This window comes from Gasterosteus aculeatus, chromosome 2, assembly GCF_964276395.1.
Source record: "Gasterosteus aculeatus chromosome 2, fGasAcu3.hap1.1, whole genome shotgun sequence".
NCBI lineage: Eukaryota > Metazoa > Chordata > Actinopteri > Perciformes > Gasterosteidae > Gasterosteus > Gasterosteus aculeatus.
In genome coordinates this window covers 19,664,692-19,682,032 of record NC_135689.1, presented here as the reverse complement: position 1 = coordinate 19,682,032, position 17,341 = coordinate 19,664,692, and positions in this window count along the sequence as shown.

The following is a 17,341-nucleotide window of genomic DNA, read 5'->3' as shown; positions in this document are numbered from 1 at the left end:
GAGAGGCAGTTCTAGCAGTGTGGAGTTCTCTCTGAGACAGCAAGGAGAGCAGTCTCTGTGGAATGGCCTGCCTTGAAGCCTGACTGGTGGGAGAGGAGTTGGTTAAAGATTGCACGTTTTTAAGGGTTTTGGACAAAAAGGGAAGAAGAGAGACAGGTCTGTAGTTGTTTTCTACCGAAGGATTGAGGGTAGGTTTCTTAAGGAGAGGGTTAACTCTTGCCTCCTTCAGGGAACTGGGAAAACGTCAGATAACAGAGCATTGTTGATGAGACAGGTGAAGAAAGGAAGAAGATCAGGTGCGATAGATTGTAGAAGATGTGATGGAATGGGGTCAAGAGGGCAGGTGGTCGGACGTGCAGATGTTACTAGGGTAAGAATTTGGTTAGGAGACAGGGGGGTGAAAGAGGAAAGTGAGGGCGATAGAGCTGAAGTCAGTGGGACGCAAGTAGTAGGAGGTGGGTTTGAGAAAGAGTAGCGTACATGTATGTCAGCTATTTTCTTGGTAAAGTAGTTGACAAAGTCACCTGCAAGAAGGGTGGAAGGCTAGGGGGTTCGAGGACGTTGGAGAAGATCGAAAAGAGTTTTTTTGGGTTAGAAAATGAAGATTCAATTCTGGATTGGTAGAAAAGAGCTTTTGGAAGCAGAGATAGAAGCAGAAAAGAGGAGAGAAGAGATTGAAATTCAAGTAGGTCGGCAGGTTGATTATATTTACGCCATCTCCTTTCCGATGCTCGCATGGTGGCTCTAATGGCACTCACCATTAGGGACAGAGAGAGTCTAGAGAGGAGGAAAGAGTTGAGAGGAGAGTCTCTGCAGCAGCATTCGAATGCAAGAGTGAGAAGCAGTCAGTAGAAGGGAGAGCTGATAGAACAGGGGTCTCAAACTCAAATCAGCTGCGGGCCAGATGCAGCCCACTTCAACCGAACGCGGGCCAGACTAGCGTCCGAACGGCATGGTCGACAATAACACAACTTAACACTCACTTTCCAAAGCAGTCATTGAACCCCACCCTGGGGGATCGGTCCGAATGAGACTACAACACTAGTCCTCCTTTAACTCAGCGGGGGAGACCTAAGGTCATGTGACCGTGGAATTCCTTTATAGCCAAACGTGAAGTTACGTGAATCGAAGCTGCGTAGTAATGGACGGAGACGCTCGTCGGTGACGTCAGATGCTTCATGTGTTGTTAGTGTGAGTCGTAAAGGAAAACTTTATTAAACGAGCGATGCTAACGGTTAGTCACATGATCACCTGCGCGAAAGAGGGCAGGAAACTGAATTTCACCCTCCTGCTCTCTGCACCTCGGCCGACACACACGACCCGCCCCCCATGTCAGTCACATGCATGCCACGTTCACTGGACAAGCACACAGTAGGAAACCAGAACATCATAACATGTCCCACACAGCAGCTGACAGTGGGGTTACAGTATAAAACTTGCGGGCCGCACTAACATTACACTTTCATATTAAGGATGGGGCCACAAAATATCGTCCCGAGGGCCGCATTTGGCCCGCGTTTGGCCCACGAGTTTGAGACCCCTGTGATAGAACATTGAGACAAACAGGTACAGTCAATGGGAAAGGGTAGTTAGTTATAGAGAGTGGGAGAGAGTATAAGACGAAGAAGTGGTCAGAAACATGAAGTGGAGTTACAGAGAGGTTAGTGGTAGAGCAGTTTCTAGTGAAGATGTAGTCAAGGTGATTGCCGGCTTTGTGAGTAGGAGGAGAGGGACTGAGTGACAGAGCGAAAGAGGAAAGTAGGTGTAAGAGGTCAGATGACTTCTCTGTCTGGATGTTGAAGTCACCAAGGAGGATGAGCGGAGGGCCACTTTCAGGGAAATTGGACAGGAGAATGTCCAGTTTTTCCAAGAAATGACCCAAGGAGCCTGGCGGACGGTAAAGGGCAACGATAGTTAATTGTACCGGGTGAGTAACTGTTACAGAATGGAATTCGAAAGATAGTTGAGTGGACGGTGGAAGAGGGGTGACACAGAGATCAAACCATTTAGAGTCACCAATTAACCTAATCGTCAGAGAATGTTTTTGCACCGCGGGAAGAACCGAATCAGGTGGAATCAAACCCTGGATCTTCATGCTTCGAGGTGACAGTGCTAACCACCGTAAAGTAGAGGAGTACTTTGGCTGATACTGGTTTTGTTCATATCACGGTGTATTGCTGTTTTTAGTAAAAGGTTTATTATATTTAACAGTGAAAAACTGGTTTCTTTACAAAGCATGACTGTAAACAATATAGTGCTGGCTTTTGAGTGTATGATATGTTTTATCTCCATTGGCACCACCATGGTCCGTATATTTAACACTAACAAAATATATTTTCAGTAGTAATTCATGTAAAAATCACTATCGAATGATTTCCATATTGCGGTGCGTTTCTGTTGTGAGTACAATTTCTAGTACAATCAACAGTGATAAACTATTACAATATGAATGAAAATAAAATGAAAATAATTTCCTCTGCTGACACATATATTTACCGTGTTTCACTGTCAAATAAACTGAATTTAACAGTCGTGAGCCCCTAATGGGCTGGGGGAGGGAGGGGTGGAGGACTGGGGCAGGTTGGTGGAGCTGTGGGCGACGGGATCACGACATTGTCTATTGTTTAGGGATTTAAGCCAGAAGTGCACCCCTAGTCATAGAATTTATAGTACGTGTAATAATGTTTAGTGTTAGAATTATAGTTTGTGTGTTGTTAGATATTGGGTATTACATTAACATGTTAGATGAAGTGAATACAATTTGAATAAAACACAGTTTATAGTAATTTAAATCATATAAACACTGTACACATTAACATTCTGTCACAATGTGATGTCAAAACCTGGGGACGGATGCTAATTGCCGTCCTTTATGGATTTCTCCCAATTTTATCCCGCAAAAGAAGGTTTTTTGAGAGTTTTCTCCTGTCAGGTAGTACAACAACTTAATGTAAGGCAGCCGACTGAGGCAAATGTCTTGAGAATTGGACCACATGAACTGTTTTAGATCTTGTGATAAACGGTGATCATTAATGATGTGTTGTAATTAAGGTGTACTAGTTATAAGATGAAGACAAACTATGTATGCTTTGATAAATTCACTCATTGAGGCATAAAGCCAACTGTATCTACATTGAATGCATTGGAATGTGAGGGACAAATAGTACAGTGAGGTTTCAGGTTACAGCTGCAGCTTCACACCTCGACGTGAAGGGTACAGTCCAGGAGGGGACACTCTGAAGAAGAAGCCAATGACATTCAAATGCACCCAAGAAGACACACCTCAAGAGTTTTCTCTGTTTCGCGAAATATTTCACTGTTCGCTTTGTATTTCATTTTGTAATTGTAATCCTTATTACGTTGTTTAGTCATTAAATACTTTTAGATTTTTTAATTTAAACGAATTGACTCATTCGTATCCTCGTTTCCGGCCGGGACGAGAACAAAGGAGTGAGGCCTCCCTCGAGAGCTTACGAAACCCTAACACTATCGAATCTGCAGTAGAACTCATTCAGCTCGTCTGCCAGGTGGAGGTCATTCAAGTTTTGACTTGTAGTTTGTGAGGTGTTTAAGGCCTCTCCAAACCGAAGCAGAGTCACTTGCTGAGAACTGTTGTTGGAGTTTCTCAGAGTACAGACGTTTAGCATCTCTCACCATCTTGCTAAACTTGTATTTTGACTCTGTGTACAAGTACTGTCCCCGCTCCTAAATGCCTGATCCTTCTGCAGACGTAGTTTCCTGAGTTCTGCTGTGAACAGGGTTTGTCGTTGTTGTAACTCACCCTGGTGCATGATGGAACACAACTGTCCTCACAGAAGCCGATGTAAGAAGCTACAGCCTCTGTGAACTCATCCAGACTGTTAGTTGCAGTTCTGAAACCATCCCAGTCTGTGCAGTCAAAGCACGCCCGAAGATCCTCCAGTGCCTCACTGGTCCAGTTCTTGAATTCCCTCACCACAGGTTTGCTGAGCTTTATAGTTTCTGCCTGTATGCAGGAATCAAGTGGTCCATGACGTGGTCAGAGTGTCCCAGTGCAGCACAAGGGACGGCGTGATAAGCCCTGCTTACTGTGGTGTAACAGTGATCCAGCGTGTTCCCCTCTCTGGTGGGGCATTTAATAAACTGTCTGCACTTAGAAAGTTCATGGGTGAGATTACCTTTGTTAAAGTCCCCGAGGACTAACTAAGGAGTCCGGGTTGGTCCGCTCCACACGCCGTATCTGGTCGGCGAGTGTCCGCTGTGCCTCGCTCACGTTGCCCGAGTTTCCAGATCAGGAGAACAGTGTTGTAGGATCACCGTTACGTCGTTGCACCAGCAGGTGTTGTAGAAGAAGCACATTCCTCCACCCTTTTTCTTGCCGGAGAGCTCTGTGTCGCGGTCCGCTCTGAGCAGCTGGAAGCCTTCCAACTGGAGCGGGGAGTCCGGTATCGATTCGCAGAGCCACGTCTCTGTGAAGCACAAAACGGAGGATGTAGCAAAGTCTCCGTCGCTCCTCACCAGCAGATGAATTTCGTCCAGTTTGTTTCACAGTGATTGCACGTTGGAGAGAAAGATGCCTGGCAGCGGTGTGCGAGAACCATGCTTGCGGAGTCTCACCAACAAGCCGGTGCATTTTTCTCTCCTACGGCGTCTCACCGCGTGATGAAAGGTGAGCGCACCTTTGACTAGAATGTCCAGTAATTCCACAGAAGATAGAAGAAAAGTTGGAAGTAACTCCGCTGGAGTTCCTAGTATGTTCAAGAGCTCATCTCTGGTGAAAGAGCTCCGTGAATCGCAAAAGGAAACATAATTAACAACAAAAACAACAAAAAATGAAGCGCACCGTGGCAGCCATCGTCGGCGCCATTTCGACCATCGACCATCTCAAAATGGGCCACCAGAGTCTGTGGCCCTGTTGGAGAAATCTGAGGGAACGGTGGAAAGGCGTACAGAAGCTCCTCTGTGCCCGAGCATCCTGACCCAGAGGTCTGGGCCTCTCCATCAGGGAGTAGTAGGGGCAGTGGGTTGACATCGTCATGGCATAGAGATCTACTTCTGCCGCCACTTGCCTGGGGGCTTGTTACTAGACAAGAAATCTGCTACCTGGTTTTGTTTCCCAGGGAGGTACAGGGCCAAAGGCTGATAAAGCTAGGGGCAGTGCAAGGCAGAAGGGCGTGGGATTGCAGTCTTTAGGTGGTCCTCGTCGGCGAAGCACGTTGTTCCGTCTTAAGAGGGGAAGTTTGTCGCCGCTTTTGGAGGGTGGGAGGTCCGCAGCTCTGACCGATGGTCACAATGCAACACGTCAATATTGGATAAGCCAAAACAACGGACGATGTTGCGATGAGGCAAAACAAATTGATGTAAAAGACACAACCTCTTTTGGAAGCGACATGCATGGAGACTTTTCTGTATTTCTCACAATAGTAAAGTTGAAGATTAAATGGGACTGATCTCAGGATGAACCCAGAACTTCTACATGATGGGGAGGTCATCCGAGGTCACAGGTGACTTTGTTGGTATAAAGACTTGACCTGTGCAAGTGCGAGACAGAAGATAATCCAGTGTGAAGCACTGCCTCTTGGCGGTCAGTAAGGATGAAATCAACTTGTTCTATTCTGGTTGTCGTGACAGTTGGGTACAGCTTATTCTCTCGTGCCATTTATTGAGACTAGCTGTTATGACAGCATAACAAGATAATTGTGAAGGATAATCAGGCAGGTAACCAAATGAATGAACAACTGTTCGCTCTCTGTCTTCAATGCTCAAAATGATGCTGCTGAACAGGAAAGGAAAATCCAGCATGCTCACACTCAAAGTAAATCATGCATTGTTTCAAACGCTGAGAGGCTTTAGGACATCCGTTTTTAAAGAGTTTTTTTATTTTATGTTCAGATGAGATTTGAAAGCATGTGATATACTGTATTAGCTTTATTACTTCACAGAATGAACCTCTGTTTTATTACCCAAGAGGGTCTTGTGCTTTTATGTTAACAAACATTGAGTATATGTTAGAAAGAAAAATGCAAAATAGGGGGAAAAACCTTCCAGAAGCAGCGCCCTCCCACCCCCTTCTTTCTGAAAAGCTGTCTCTGTTACCAGGATACAGTTGTGATGTTAATTTCAACTACCTATATATGGCCTCAGAAGCAACCATTATCTGGCAGGAGATTGGAGCTTGATGATTTGAGTAGCGTAATTTGCTAATCCTCACTCCCAATAAATTCAACAGGAATTAGCTACCGTATTCTTTATGGTTCTGTGTGCCTATATACATGCCATGTCGACATTGGCAAATATAATGCATGGTACAGGTCAAGATGGACATTTATCAGGCAGCAAGGTCCGATTCTGATGCACTTTATTTTTGTTAGAACCTGTAACATTTTGGTTGCCTAAAAATGTTTTACTGCCTTAGCCACACCCTCTTCTGTCACAAAAATCCAAAATGTATGTGGCGTAAGATCTTTTCTTAATATTTTCAGGAACATAGCATAGCAGCTAACGAGCTGTTTGTGCAATGCTAATGTTCTTATTGTCAGATGTTGTAGTGGGACTGAACCCAAACGCAGAACGTAAACGACACGGCAGTCAGAAAGCAGGTGAAAGTCTGATTTATTCGATGACACAAGGGTAGGTGAGCGGCAGGAACGAGCGTGAGGAGTGCGGATGGTGAGAGTGAATTCCCAGGTGTACAATATCCCGTGAGAATCCAGCGTGCAGGAAAAGACAGGTGCCGAAAGGAGGCAAAACGAGAGGTAAGTAGCGGACGTTGACAGACACAAAATCAAAAAAATAACAAACCGCTCTCGGCAGACTCGATTTCTCCTATACTGAGACTTCGACCATGCCTGAGGTCCACCTACGTGACTTTGTTGTCCGGCTCTCCCTCTTATACCCTGGTGATTGCAGATCTGGTGCAGGTGCGTGATTACGAGGACAGTGACAGGTGCGTGCAAAGGCCAGCCTTCTCCTGGGTCCGGAGGAGGGAACTCTTATAATGAATTTAATATTCAACTAGTTTGCTAGACAATTTGCAGTTTCTAATTTGTCATGAGTTTCGCCATATCTTAACCCTTGATATTCTTGTCTCACACATGACAACCTGCTGTAAATGTTTCTCTTGAGGGTTTGACTGCATATGTGAAAAGGACAGAACACAGAAACAAATACTACAAAAGAATGTGCTTTGAGGCACTTTACCATAAAGCATCCAAACATTCTAACCATCCTGTTTATGTCCAGTCTGAAATGGTTCCATGCATCTTTATATGTCAGTGGCCTCACAAATACAAATGACCGTGCCACTGGTGCTGTTATTTTTCATGTCATGTTTTCTTCCTTTCCTCATCTTTGCCTTTTCTTCTCCTTCACACACTTTTAAATTATTTCCCTTCCACATTTCACTGCAGCCAGCTATCAGATTAAATGGGACGTGTTGAGGAGAATGGGTGTGATGTGTTGAGTGGGACATCAGTGTGTGTGTGTGAGTGTGTGTGGTTGAACGCTTAATCTGTGTGCAAGGGATGTCCTCATTCTCCTACAGAGCTGATGAAAATGTCATTTTATCAACATTATTTGACAGAAGAACTGAGTGAATATCAACACATGCTGTCACAGCTCTCTGCTGAGTAGCTCTTGTAAGTGTGTGTTAACAGGGAGCAGGTAAGCCGTTGTGAAGGCTCTGCAGGTGTTAGAAGTCCTGTTGATACACACAGCTTGGGCGAGTTGAAATGTGTTTGGTCAAACGTTTCTCTTTGCGTTCTCATTGTTCTCAGGGTTTAGCTTAGGTGTGCTGTGGTTTGATTTTTAAAATCCCATAAAAGGCTTATATGTCAAACTCAAGGCAATTATCTTTGGCCCGCCGGTATATTATAAATAGCCGCTACACCTAAACAGCCATGGAGGTCTCACTGTGTGAGCGAGCACCTGCCTCAGGAAAATTTGATATTAAAACCGGACCATCCGCGCCTTTAAAGAAATTAGTTCAAAGGACTAGTGACTTGTAATCGTACTTTAAATTAATAGAATTAAATACAAACAAGTATCATTAACTTACCTAGGTTTAAGGCATAAACTCTTAATAACAACTGTGTCATCTTTGACTGCACTCCGGCCATCGGAACAATGTATGTCACTCTAGACAACACTTGACATTCCAGCAGGCGTACACCGGCTTGTTCATCATTGACGTAGAACCACTTCTTAGGAATAAAGAAAATGTCAAAATAAAATCTGCAGGTCCTGACTGGGGAGGGTCAGACGGCGGCGCTGGGTCTGGGGCCCTGGGCTAGGCACATTTACTCAGATGTGAAGAGTTGCCATCATGGACCTGATAGGGCTGTCCCCCGAAGACCACAAGAGAGCCTTCCGAGAGGCGAGGCGAGGCCCGGGGGACTGCCCGTTAAAATTTGCCCAGCGTCTGAAGGATGCGGCAAACATGTGGCTGCAGCCGGGGAGCGTGGGTGGAGCGCCGACGGTGGTGGAGAAGGTAGTGGTGGAGCAGCTCCTGGAGTGTCTGCCACCCCGGACAACGGCGTGGGTCCGATATCACCGTCCGGCGACACTGAAGGCCGCCATCACAGGGTATTTATAATTGGGATAAATGGCTTGATCCTCTGTTGTTTGCAGTACGGGAGGTTCTCCAGGCCAAGGGATTTTCTTCCTTCGAGCTGCTGTTTAGCAGGAAACCACGGGGGTGCTCAACCTGGGAGGAGGGTCCGAGCCCCGGCAAGAAAGAAATTCAGTACGATTTGCAAACTGAGAGAAACCCCAAATTTTCAGATTTTCACCCACAAGAAGTTGACTGTACTCAATCAGTTAATCGTAGATTTTCCCTACAAGTGCCCAGACAAAGTCAACAGGCCACACGCAATCCCTCAAAACTACTTTCATCGCAGAACTATAGGTGTAAATTCCCATGACAATTGGGCCCTAATACGGTTGTTGCCACTAATTGTTCGTTCGTGGGTACTTGAGGATGATTTGGCCTGGTAGTCTCTCATGGTTTTGAAAGACATAGTGGAATTGGTGGGTGCCCCAGTTCACACAGTTGAAACTATAGCCTACCTCGACTTTAAAATATCGTGACAGATTTGTAGCGTTTTTTCCTGAAGAGAAATGGATACCTAAACACCATTACATTACAACACATTATCCTGCATTGATTGAACTATATCGGCCTCTGGTTGGTGTATGGACAATGCGCTTTGAAGGTGAACACATTCCTTTTCTTTGGTGTAAAAAAAGCTGTGTTGTTGACCCTCTCCACAAGACATCAGATGATGATGGTATTTCGCTTGCACACAGATGATGCAACACAGGCCCTTGTGTCACAAAACCATCTGTAGTGCCTTTTAGATGTGCTGCATCCAGACATACAGGAATCTTTGAGGAAAATATCACCCCATCTGTGCATCTGTACTGTGCAGTTAGCAAACACCTACTATGGGACAAGGTAAAATGTTGTAATGATCTTGTCCTATGGCTCAACTTGTGGACTACCAGACTTTGCTGAGATCATGCAGATTACAATAAAAAGTATAGAATTGTCCAAAATGGCAAAGTTACTGGCTGCCTGGTATGAAGAGCATCTAAGATCCTTTCAACTGGAGTACACTGGAGAAATTGCTCTTTCGGAACAGCAGACTTGGAGATGTGTACTGTTGGGGTTTTAAGTAGAAGTGAATGTCTAGTCATAGAATTTGTAGTACGTGTAATGATGTTTAGTGATAGAATTGTAGTTTGTGTGATGTTAGATTAGTTATTACATTAACATGTTAGATGAAGTGAATACAATGTGAATCAAACACAGTTCATAGTCTTTTAAATCGTAGAAACACACTACACATTTACATTCTGTTACAATGTGATGTTAAAACCTGGGGACGGATGCCAATTGCCGTTCTTTATGGATTTCTTCCAATTTTTTCCCCAAAGAGGGTTTTTTGGGAGTTTTTTCTCCTGTCAGGTAATAAATGAACAACTTCATGTAAGGCAGCCGACTGAGGCAAATGTCTTGAGAATTGAACCACATGAACTGTCTTAGATCTTATGATGAAGGGTGATGAACGGGGATCATTAATGATGGGTTGTTGTAATTAAAGTGTACTAGTTATAAGATGAAGACTTAAACGATGTATGCTTTGTTGGGTTCACTCATTGGGGCATAAAGCCACTGTATCTGCATTGAGTGCATTGGAATGTGAGGGACAGCTAGGACAGAGAGGTTTCAGGTTACAGCTGCAGCTTCACACCTCGACGTGGAAGGGACAATGGAGGAGGTGACGTTTGGAGAAGAGGCCAATGACATTCAAATGCACCAAAGAAGACACACCTCAAGAGTTTTCAAAGGAGCATGGCGGGGGAAAGACTGTTAGATCTTCTCCTGCAGCCGCGTTGATAAGTCACTTTAGACTTGCTCAGAGAATTCTCTATTTCGCGAAATATTCCACTGTTCGCTTAGTATTTCACTTTGTAATTGTAATCCCTATTATGTTGTTTAGTCATTAAATACTTTTTGATTTTTGAATTTAAACGAATTGACTCATTCGTGTCCTCGTTTCCGGCCGGGACGAGAACCAGGAGTGAGGCCTCCCTCGAGAGCTTCCGAAACCCTTAACAGTACCCCTTGGCTGCGTACAGTGTTGAGTAAAACGCTTGGTTACACTCAAATGTCACATCTGTTGTTCGTTTTAGCTCATTGAAACTTTCACATCTTACAATATCTGTAGTTTACACTACTATTACCTGGAAATACCACAATAGTGTACTTTTTACATTTCATACTACTCATAACCATTATTATAAGATGCACATATATTGTTATGATAAATAGTTAAAATATTTATTCTGCATTTTAAGACTGGATAAGAAAATATAATTTGAATTGTAATTTTTAATTATATTTTAATTAGCCTTTTATTTTGATTGTACACTACAGGCCATTGACATAATTTACTGTGTGTATGGTCTTATCCACAAGCTTCTACTTGGCAAGTAGAAGCAATGCTATTTAACTTAACCGAATTGAGAAGTAGGTCCTCAGATTTTGGACATTATTTTACTCATTCATCAAAGTGACCAAATTAAGAACGAAGACACGATGAAGGTTGTTCAAGCTGCCCCAATTATTATAAACAAACAATTATTATAAACTGTCGTCAACTTTCAGTTGACGATAGTTTGAGCAGTCCCTGTTGTCAACAGTTAACTGATAGTGACTTATCACCTTATACAGTCATCTGCCGGAACATCTTCACAGGACACCAAAATCCTGCCTATGGACAGTACCACAGAACAAAGTCAGCCGTGGCAAAAGGAGTTAACCATTCCATAGTTTGCATATGAAACTGAGATGTGTCTTTAAAGAGCCAATGAAGACTACAGGAAAACACTTCAAACTACCTCAAAGGTCAAGGCAGATGTATTTGAGAAGCTAGCTAAAACTGTATATCCATATACAGCTTATCCATCAAGTGCACAGATTAGAGAGGTTTCTGAGGCACTTCTCAGGAAGTATCCTTGTCTCAAGGAACCCGGCTCTTTCTCAGGTTACTATGGCTGGCAGCAAAGCATGGCGAATTATCACACCAAACTCAGAGGATACGGTGTTCCTGAGGTGATGTGCAATGCACTAAAACGCAAGAGCACTGCAGACCAGAAGTCTGCAAAAGGTATAAAAAAGCCTCGAAAGGCAGGTTAACTACCTCCCTCCTCACCCGGCAGGAGAGGATGAAGAAAGTCAAGAAGAAGAGAGGATTGAGTTACTTACCGAAGCAAGGAAAAGGAACAACGACAAAGTAATAAAAGAAAAAATGGCCGAAAAGGTAAAGCCATTAGAGGACATCAAAGCCAGATGGCCAGCTCTATTTGCGGATTCTCACGTGAGTTAAAACCCATTGTGAAGGACTGCGCTAATTGTTTTGCATTTTTTGCTTAAATATGTCATGTTACGGTCAATTATTTTCAAAATCATATTTTCACGATTACATTTCAGAAATATTGTTTTTGTTGCATTACATTGTTAGTTAATAACCGCAATCATTGAGGGCATATGTGAATACCAATATTAAAGCTTGTAAAATATTTGCCAAAACATGATATTACATGCTGTACAGTCAGATTAACCTAAAATGTGAAGAGAATGTATGTCATATATAAACTTGTAATATTAGTTGCTTTAAAGATGATTTCATTATTTGTTTCACAGATCCAGGATGAGTTTTACAGAATCACAAGAGTACACTCTACAGTCTACAGTCTTCTGAACCTCTTCCAGTCCAAGGGAGGAGTCATGGGGCTGAGGCTGAAGGCTGTTCTACTCAAGGTCATTCATTGACCCTCATTGAGCCCTCAACATCCTCATCCTCCTGGACCTATGTGCAGCCTTCGGCACCGTGAGTCACACTATCCTGTTCACCAGACTGCAAGCCATCGGTATCGAAGATACTGCACTCACGAACAGATCTCACTTTATCTCCCTTCACAAAAACTCCTCTGCCACATCCACAGTTACACAAGGTGTCCCCCAAGGCTCTGTACTAGGTCCACTCCTGTTCATAATCTACTTATTCCCACTCGGTCAGATCCTTCGTCACTTCAACCTGGACTTCCACTGCTATGCTGACGACATTCAGATCTACCTCAGCACCAACAACCCTCACAACCCACCGCTCTCCCACATCAACGCCTGCCTCTCTGCAATTTAAGCCAAAGGTCTGACAAACTGGATGCAAAAAAGAGTTTAGCGCGCAATCGACAAAGTGTGTCTGCCACGGGTGGGGGAAAGGGGACACCAGAGCTGTCCCCTCTTGATGAGAGACTGGCGGCAATGATTGGGGATCGGGACAGGGTCTGGGCCAACACAGCAATTTTATTACCGTCCATTTGATTGCATCTGACAAGCAACAGCTGTGTTTTGAGGATGAATTGCATAACATGCCAATATTATTGCAGAACATATTTCACTTTTCCTTTTGAAAATATGTTAATTTGTATTTGTTTGTTTTACGCTGCAGATCGATCAAACGGGTTTTCGTGTTATTTATGAGAGGCAATATTGGCATTTCAGTCTAGTCTTACACACTTTCACAGACGTTTGCGTGTTTCTTGCATTTGCCGACGGTTCTCATTTCACCCGTTTTTGTGTGTACGCATGGGTCCAAGCTTGCGTGAAGGGCCGCACATTTTTCCGTCAAGTTTACTTTTTATAAATACCAATTATTGCGTAGAGAGCACGCCTTCTTTTGTGCGTACGCAACGTTTATAAATGAGGCCCCAGGTGTCTTGCTCAGGGACATTTCCACATGGGATATGAAGCAGCCAGGGTTCGAATCATCCCTACCCCTGGTTTATCCTACGGCAGAATGGAGTCCAAGCTCCAAAAGACACAATTCCAAAGTAAACATGTTTTTGCCCAGTATGAGGAAGATCTCTATCCAAAATCTAATCTTGTTACTTCTTGTACATTACACTGTAAAAAAAAAAAAAAAACCTGTAAAAAGGTCAAATGACTGGCAGCTACGGCTGCCAAACAAAACCCCTAAAATTAAGGTTAAATACCTTAATTCAAATAAAATGCAAAAAACATAAATTCATGGTAAGTCTCATTCACGGTTATATAGATGAATACTGTTATTTTGCAGATTATTTCTGTATTATTATGATCAGACACCTTCAATAAAGGGATATTGCTAAATATTCTTTACCAGAAGTGACAGTGCAGATAAAGAACAATCTTCAAAATTCCCAGTAATCAGCCCAATCCTTGGTGCATCTGGGGAAACAAATGAGAAAAAGCGCAAAGATTCTTTGAGAATTCCTAGAAAGTAGGCTTTCATTTTTTAACATTCCTTTAAACACTTCATCAGATGTATCATAGCAAGGTTAACACACTTGTAGCTAAACAAAACAAAAAAAGCCAATTGACACATCAAAATCAATCCAGCTACCTATAATTGTATTATCTGTAGCTATGTTTACCATGTAACTTGTGCGCACTGTCCACTTTGCTGCTGCAATCCTGTGAATTTCCCTTTGTAGGACTAATAAAGGAATATCTTATCTTATCTTATGTTTACTGTTGTGACAGGTGTGAGGGTCATTCCCTTAATGTTCTCTCTCCCCAAAAAAAACAAAGATTGATCATGATGAAATGTCTCATTTCATCATGATCAATCTTTGTCAGCTCTATGGTGGCCCTGAGAGCTCAACACACTGACACTTAAGAAAACACATGAAACTAATCAAAACAAAAACATGCTGCAAATAAAGAAAACAGAACTTTTTCCAAAGGACACAAGTGCTGAACGCGTTTGTTGCTGCTACAGTTAGAGACTCATGAAGTTATTGAAGTTGGTTCCTTGCATTATCCGTTATTATTTACGCTGTGAACTGACTTTTGCTGACCGCTGCACGCAACTTATAGGAAAACAAAAAGGAGAATTGTTTCTCATATAACCTCAGTTTTTCTTTCCTCTACTCTCCTTGGCCTACTGTAACCTATACCTTGGTATACTTGTAGCGCCCCCTAGCCGTCCTGGCTATTTGAGTGGAGTGCGCGGCCCGAATTCTTAACTGTTTCTTAATTAATTAATGCTAGGTGACTACAATCTGCTAACCATATATTTAAACTGTCAACACACATCAAACAGCCCGACACCAAATACAGATATAAAACATTTACTTGAGCTATAATGTAACAAGAAGAACGATGAACATAAATACACACAATACAACACACAGAATAAGCCGGCAGGTAAATAACATATATATATATATATATATATGCAACGTAAGCGGACAGCTATTTGGGTACCCACACACGATATATATATCGTGTGTGGGTACCCAAATAGCTGTCCGCTTACGTTGCAGGCCTGTTTGCAGGTGGATGGGTCCTTGGAAACAAAAACGGTGCCTTCGCGCTAAAGCGCCAACGGAACAAACACACCCCCCTCGTCGTCCTAACGGTGTTGGCGAGGTGGGCGTGGGGGTGTCGTCCCGCGTCTTTTCTCGCGGGGTTGGGTGATCCAAGTCCGGGAACAGATACGGACGGAGTCGCTGGGTGGGCAACTCGCTGGCGGGGTTCCCGAAGATACGCACTGAGCGGCCGGGTTGGCTACTCGCTGGCGGGGTTTGCGAAGACCCGCACAGAGCGGCCGGGTTGGCTACTCGCTGGCGGGGTTTGCGAAGATACGCACTGAGCGGCCGGGTTGGCTACTCGCTGGCGGGGTTTGCGAAGATACGCACTGAGCGGCCGGGTTGGCTACTCGCTGGCGGGGTTTGCGAGGCGGGACTTGGGGTGTCGTCCTTGCGGTCCACCGCTGGGATTAGTTATCCGCGTCCAGGGACCGATCGTGGACTCCGTCGCCGGGTTGACTACTCGTCCACTCCCTCTATATCCCCTCTTTCCTCCGCTCCCTCGAACTCGTCCTTTTCCGCTCTTTTTCCCAAACTCTCCCTTTTTATCCCGTCCCGCGTCTTTTCTCTCTCCTCCGGAACTCCTCTTCAACGTCACTTCCCCCTCCCCTTTTTTGGGGCTAACGTACCTCTCCACCAATACAATTTTTTAAACAAACGGGATACATTAGTTATGTCACAAGGGTAAACATCCACAAACACCATCATCTCCGACCCCACACACTTTTCCCACAGGGCTACATCCTCCCCTTACTAAATGTCTAAATGTCCTCATAGACATAAACCATGCCATTTTAACCTTTTAACTATGTAGAGAAAGAGTTTATCAGAACTGAGTTACTAACTCGGAAATACAGAGGATCTAGTTTTCCCCTAGTTTGATAATGATACCTCTATGAACAATTGTTAATGCTTGCTCACTAGCTTTTCCAGGTTCATCATAGGTAAGTCGCAATACTGGTTTTATTTGTCTTTTTTCACGTATCCGTGGTCTAAGTACTCTGTGGGTTTTAGTTTTAGAGCTCAGTCTTTCTTTTGGTGCACTGACACTGTTTCTCCCATCTTGGTCTGTTTCAGAGTCATAGGGGGCAGTGTTGGTCACAGGGGGCCCTTCCTCTTCCTCTGTCTCATGCTCCTCAGTGGCACAGTCAGGAGTCAGTTCTCTGGCCTCCTCGTTCTCTGAGCTCTCTGAATCTCCATCAGACACTTCTCTCCTCTTCAGTAGACGCTCCAGATACAACAGTCGACATGACCTGTTACCCTCCACATCAGACGAGGAATCTGTTGTCTCTGGGGCCTCTTCTCTTTGACTCCTAATCGGTTGTCTTTGTCTCTTACTGATTGCACGTGTTCTCGGTCTCACCGGGACTTCTTCACAAGCTGGACCTGGTGGGATCCTCACGGATGGCTCAATAGGTAAGATGTGATCTCGATGGATTGTCCTAACTCCCCCTCTGCCTCCCTCAGGTCTCACCCGGAATACAGGTAGGTTTGGCATCTTTCCTACCACCACATGGGGTATAGAACTCCATCGGCCGTCAAGCTTGTGTCTCCCTTTGAGTCCTAAATTCTTCAGCAGAACACGGTCTCCTTCCTCTATGCTCTGAAAACTGACCTTCTGGTCATAGGCCCTCTTGTTTCGCAGGTTAGTCTTGTCTGCAGCTTGACAAGCCAGTTCATAGGCTCTTTGCAGGTCACGCTTCAGGCTTTCAACATACTGGTAATGATTTCTTTACTGGCTCCCAGGTTGAGTTGTGTTGAAACACAGGTCTACTGGTAGTCTTGCTTCCCTACCGAACATCAAGTAGTGAGGAGAATATCTAGTTGCGTCACTCTTCGTGCTGTTGTATGCATGCACTAACGAGGCTACATGCTGACTCCAGGATCTCTTCTTCTCTTGTCCCAATGTTGCCAGCATGGAGAGCAGTGTACGGTTGAAACGCTCCGGCTGTGGATCTCCTTGGGGATGATACGGAGTCGTTCGTGATTTCCGTATTCCCAAAGTTGTCAGCATCTCTTTGATCAGTCTCGACTCAAAATCTCTCCCCTGATCAGAATGAATCCTTGCAGGTAAACCATAGTGTACGAAATACTTTTCGACTAGGATCTGTGCAACTGTGAGGGCTTTCTGATTCCTCGCAGGGAAGGCTTGAGCGTATCTGGTATAATGGTCTGTCACAACCAGGACGTTACTAATGCCTCTGGAATCGGGTTCCATTGACAAAAAGTCAATACACACCAGGTCCAACGGACCACTGCTAGTAATGTGATGTAGTGGAGCGGCTTTCTTCGCAGGCGCTTTGCGAGTGATGCAAAGTCCACAATTTCGAACATACTGCTCCGCATCCTGAGCCATCTTTGCCCAGTAGAATCTTGCTCTTAGGAGGTCAGTCAGCCTTTCCACGCCCAAGTGGCCCATGTCATCATGAAGAGAGTGCAACAC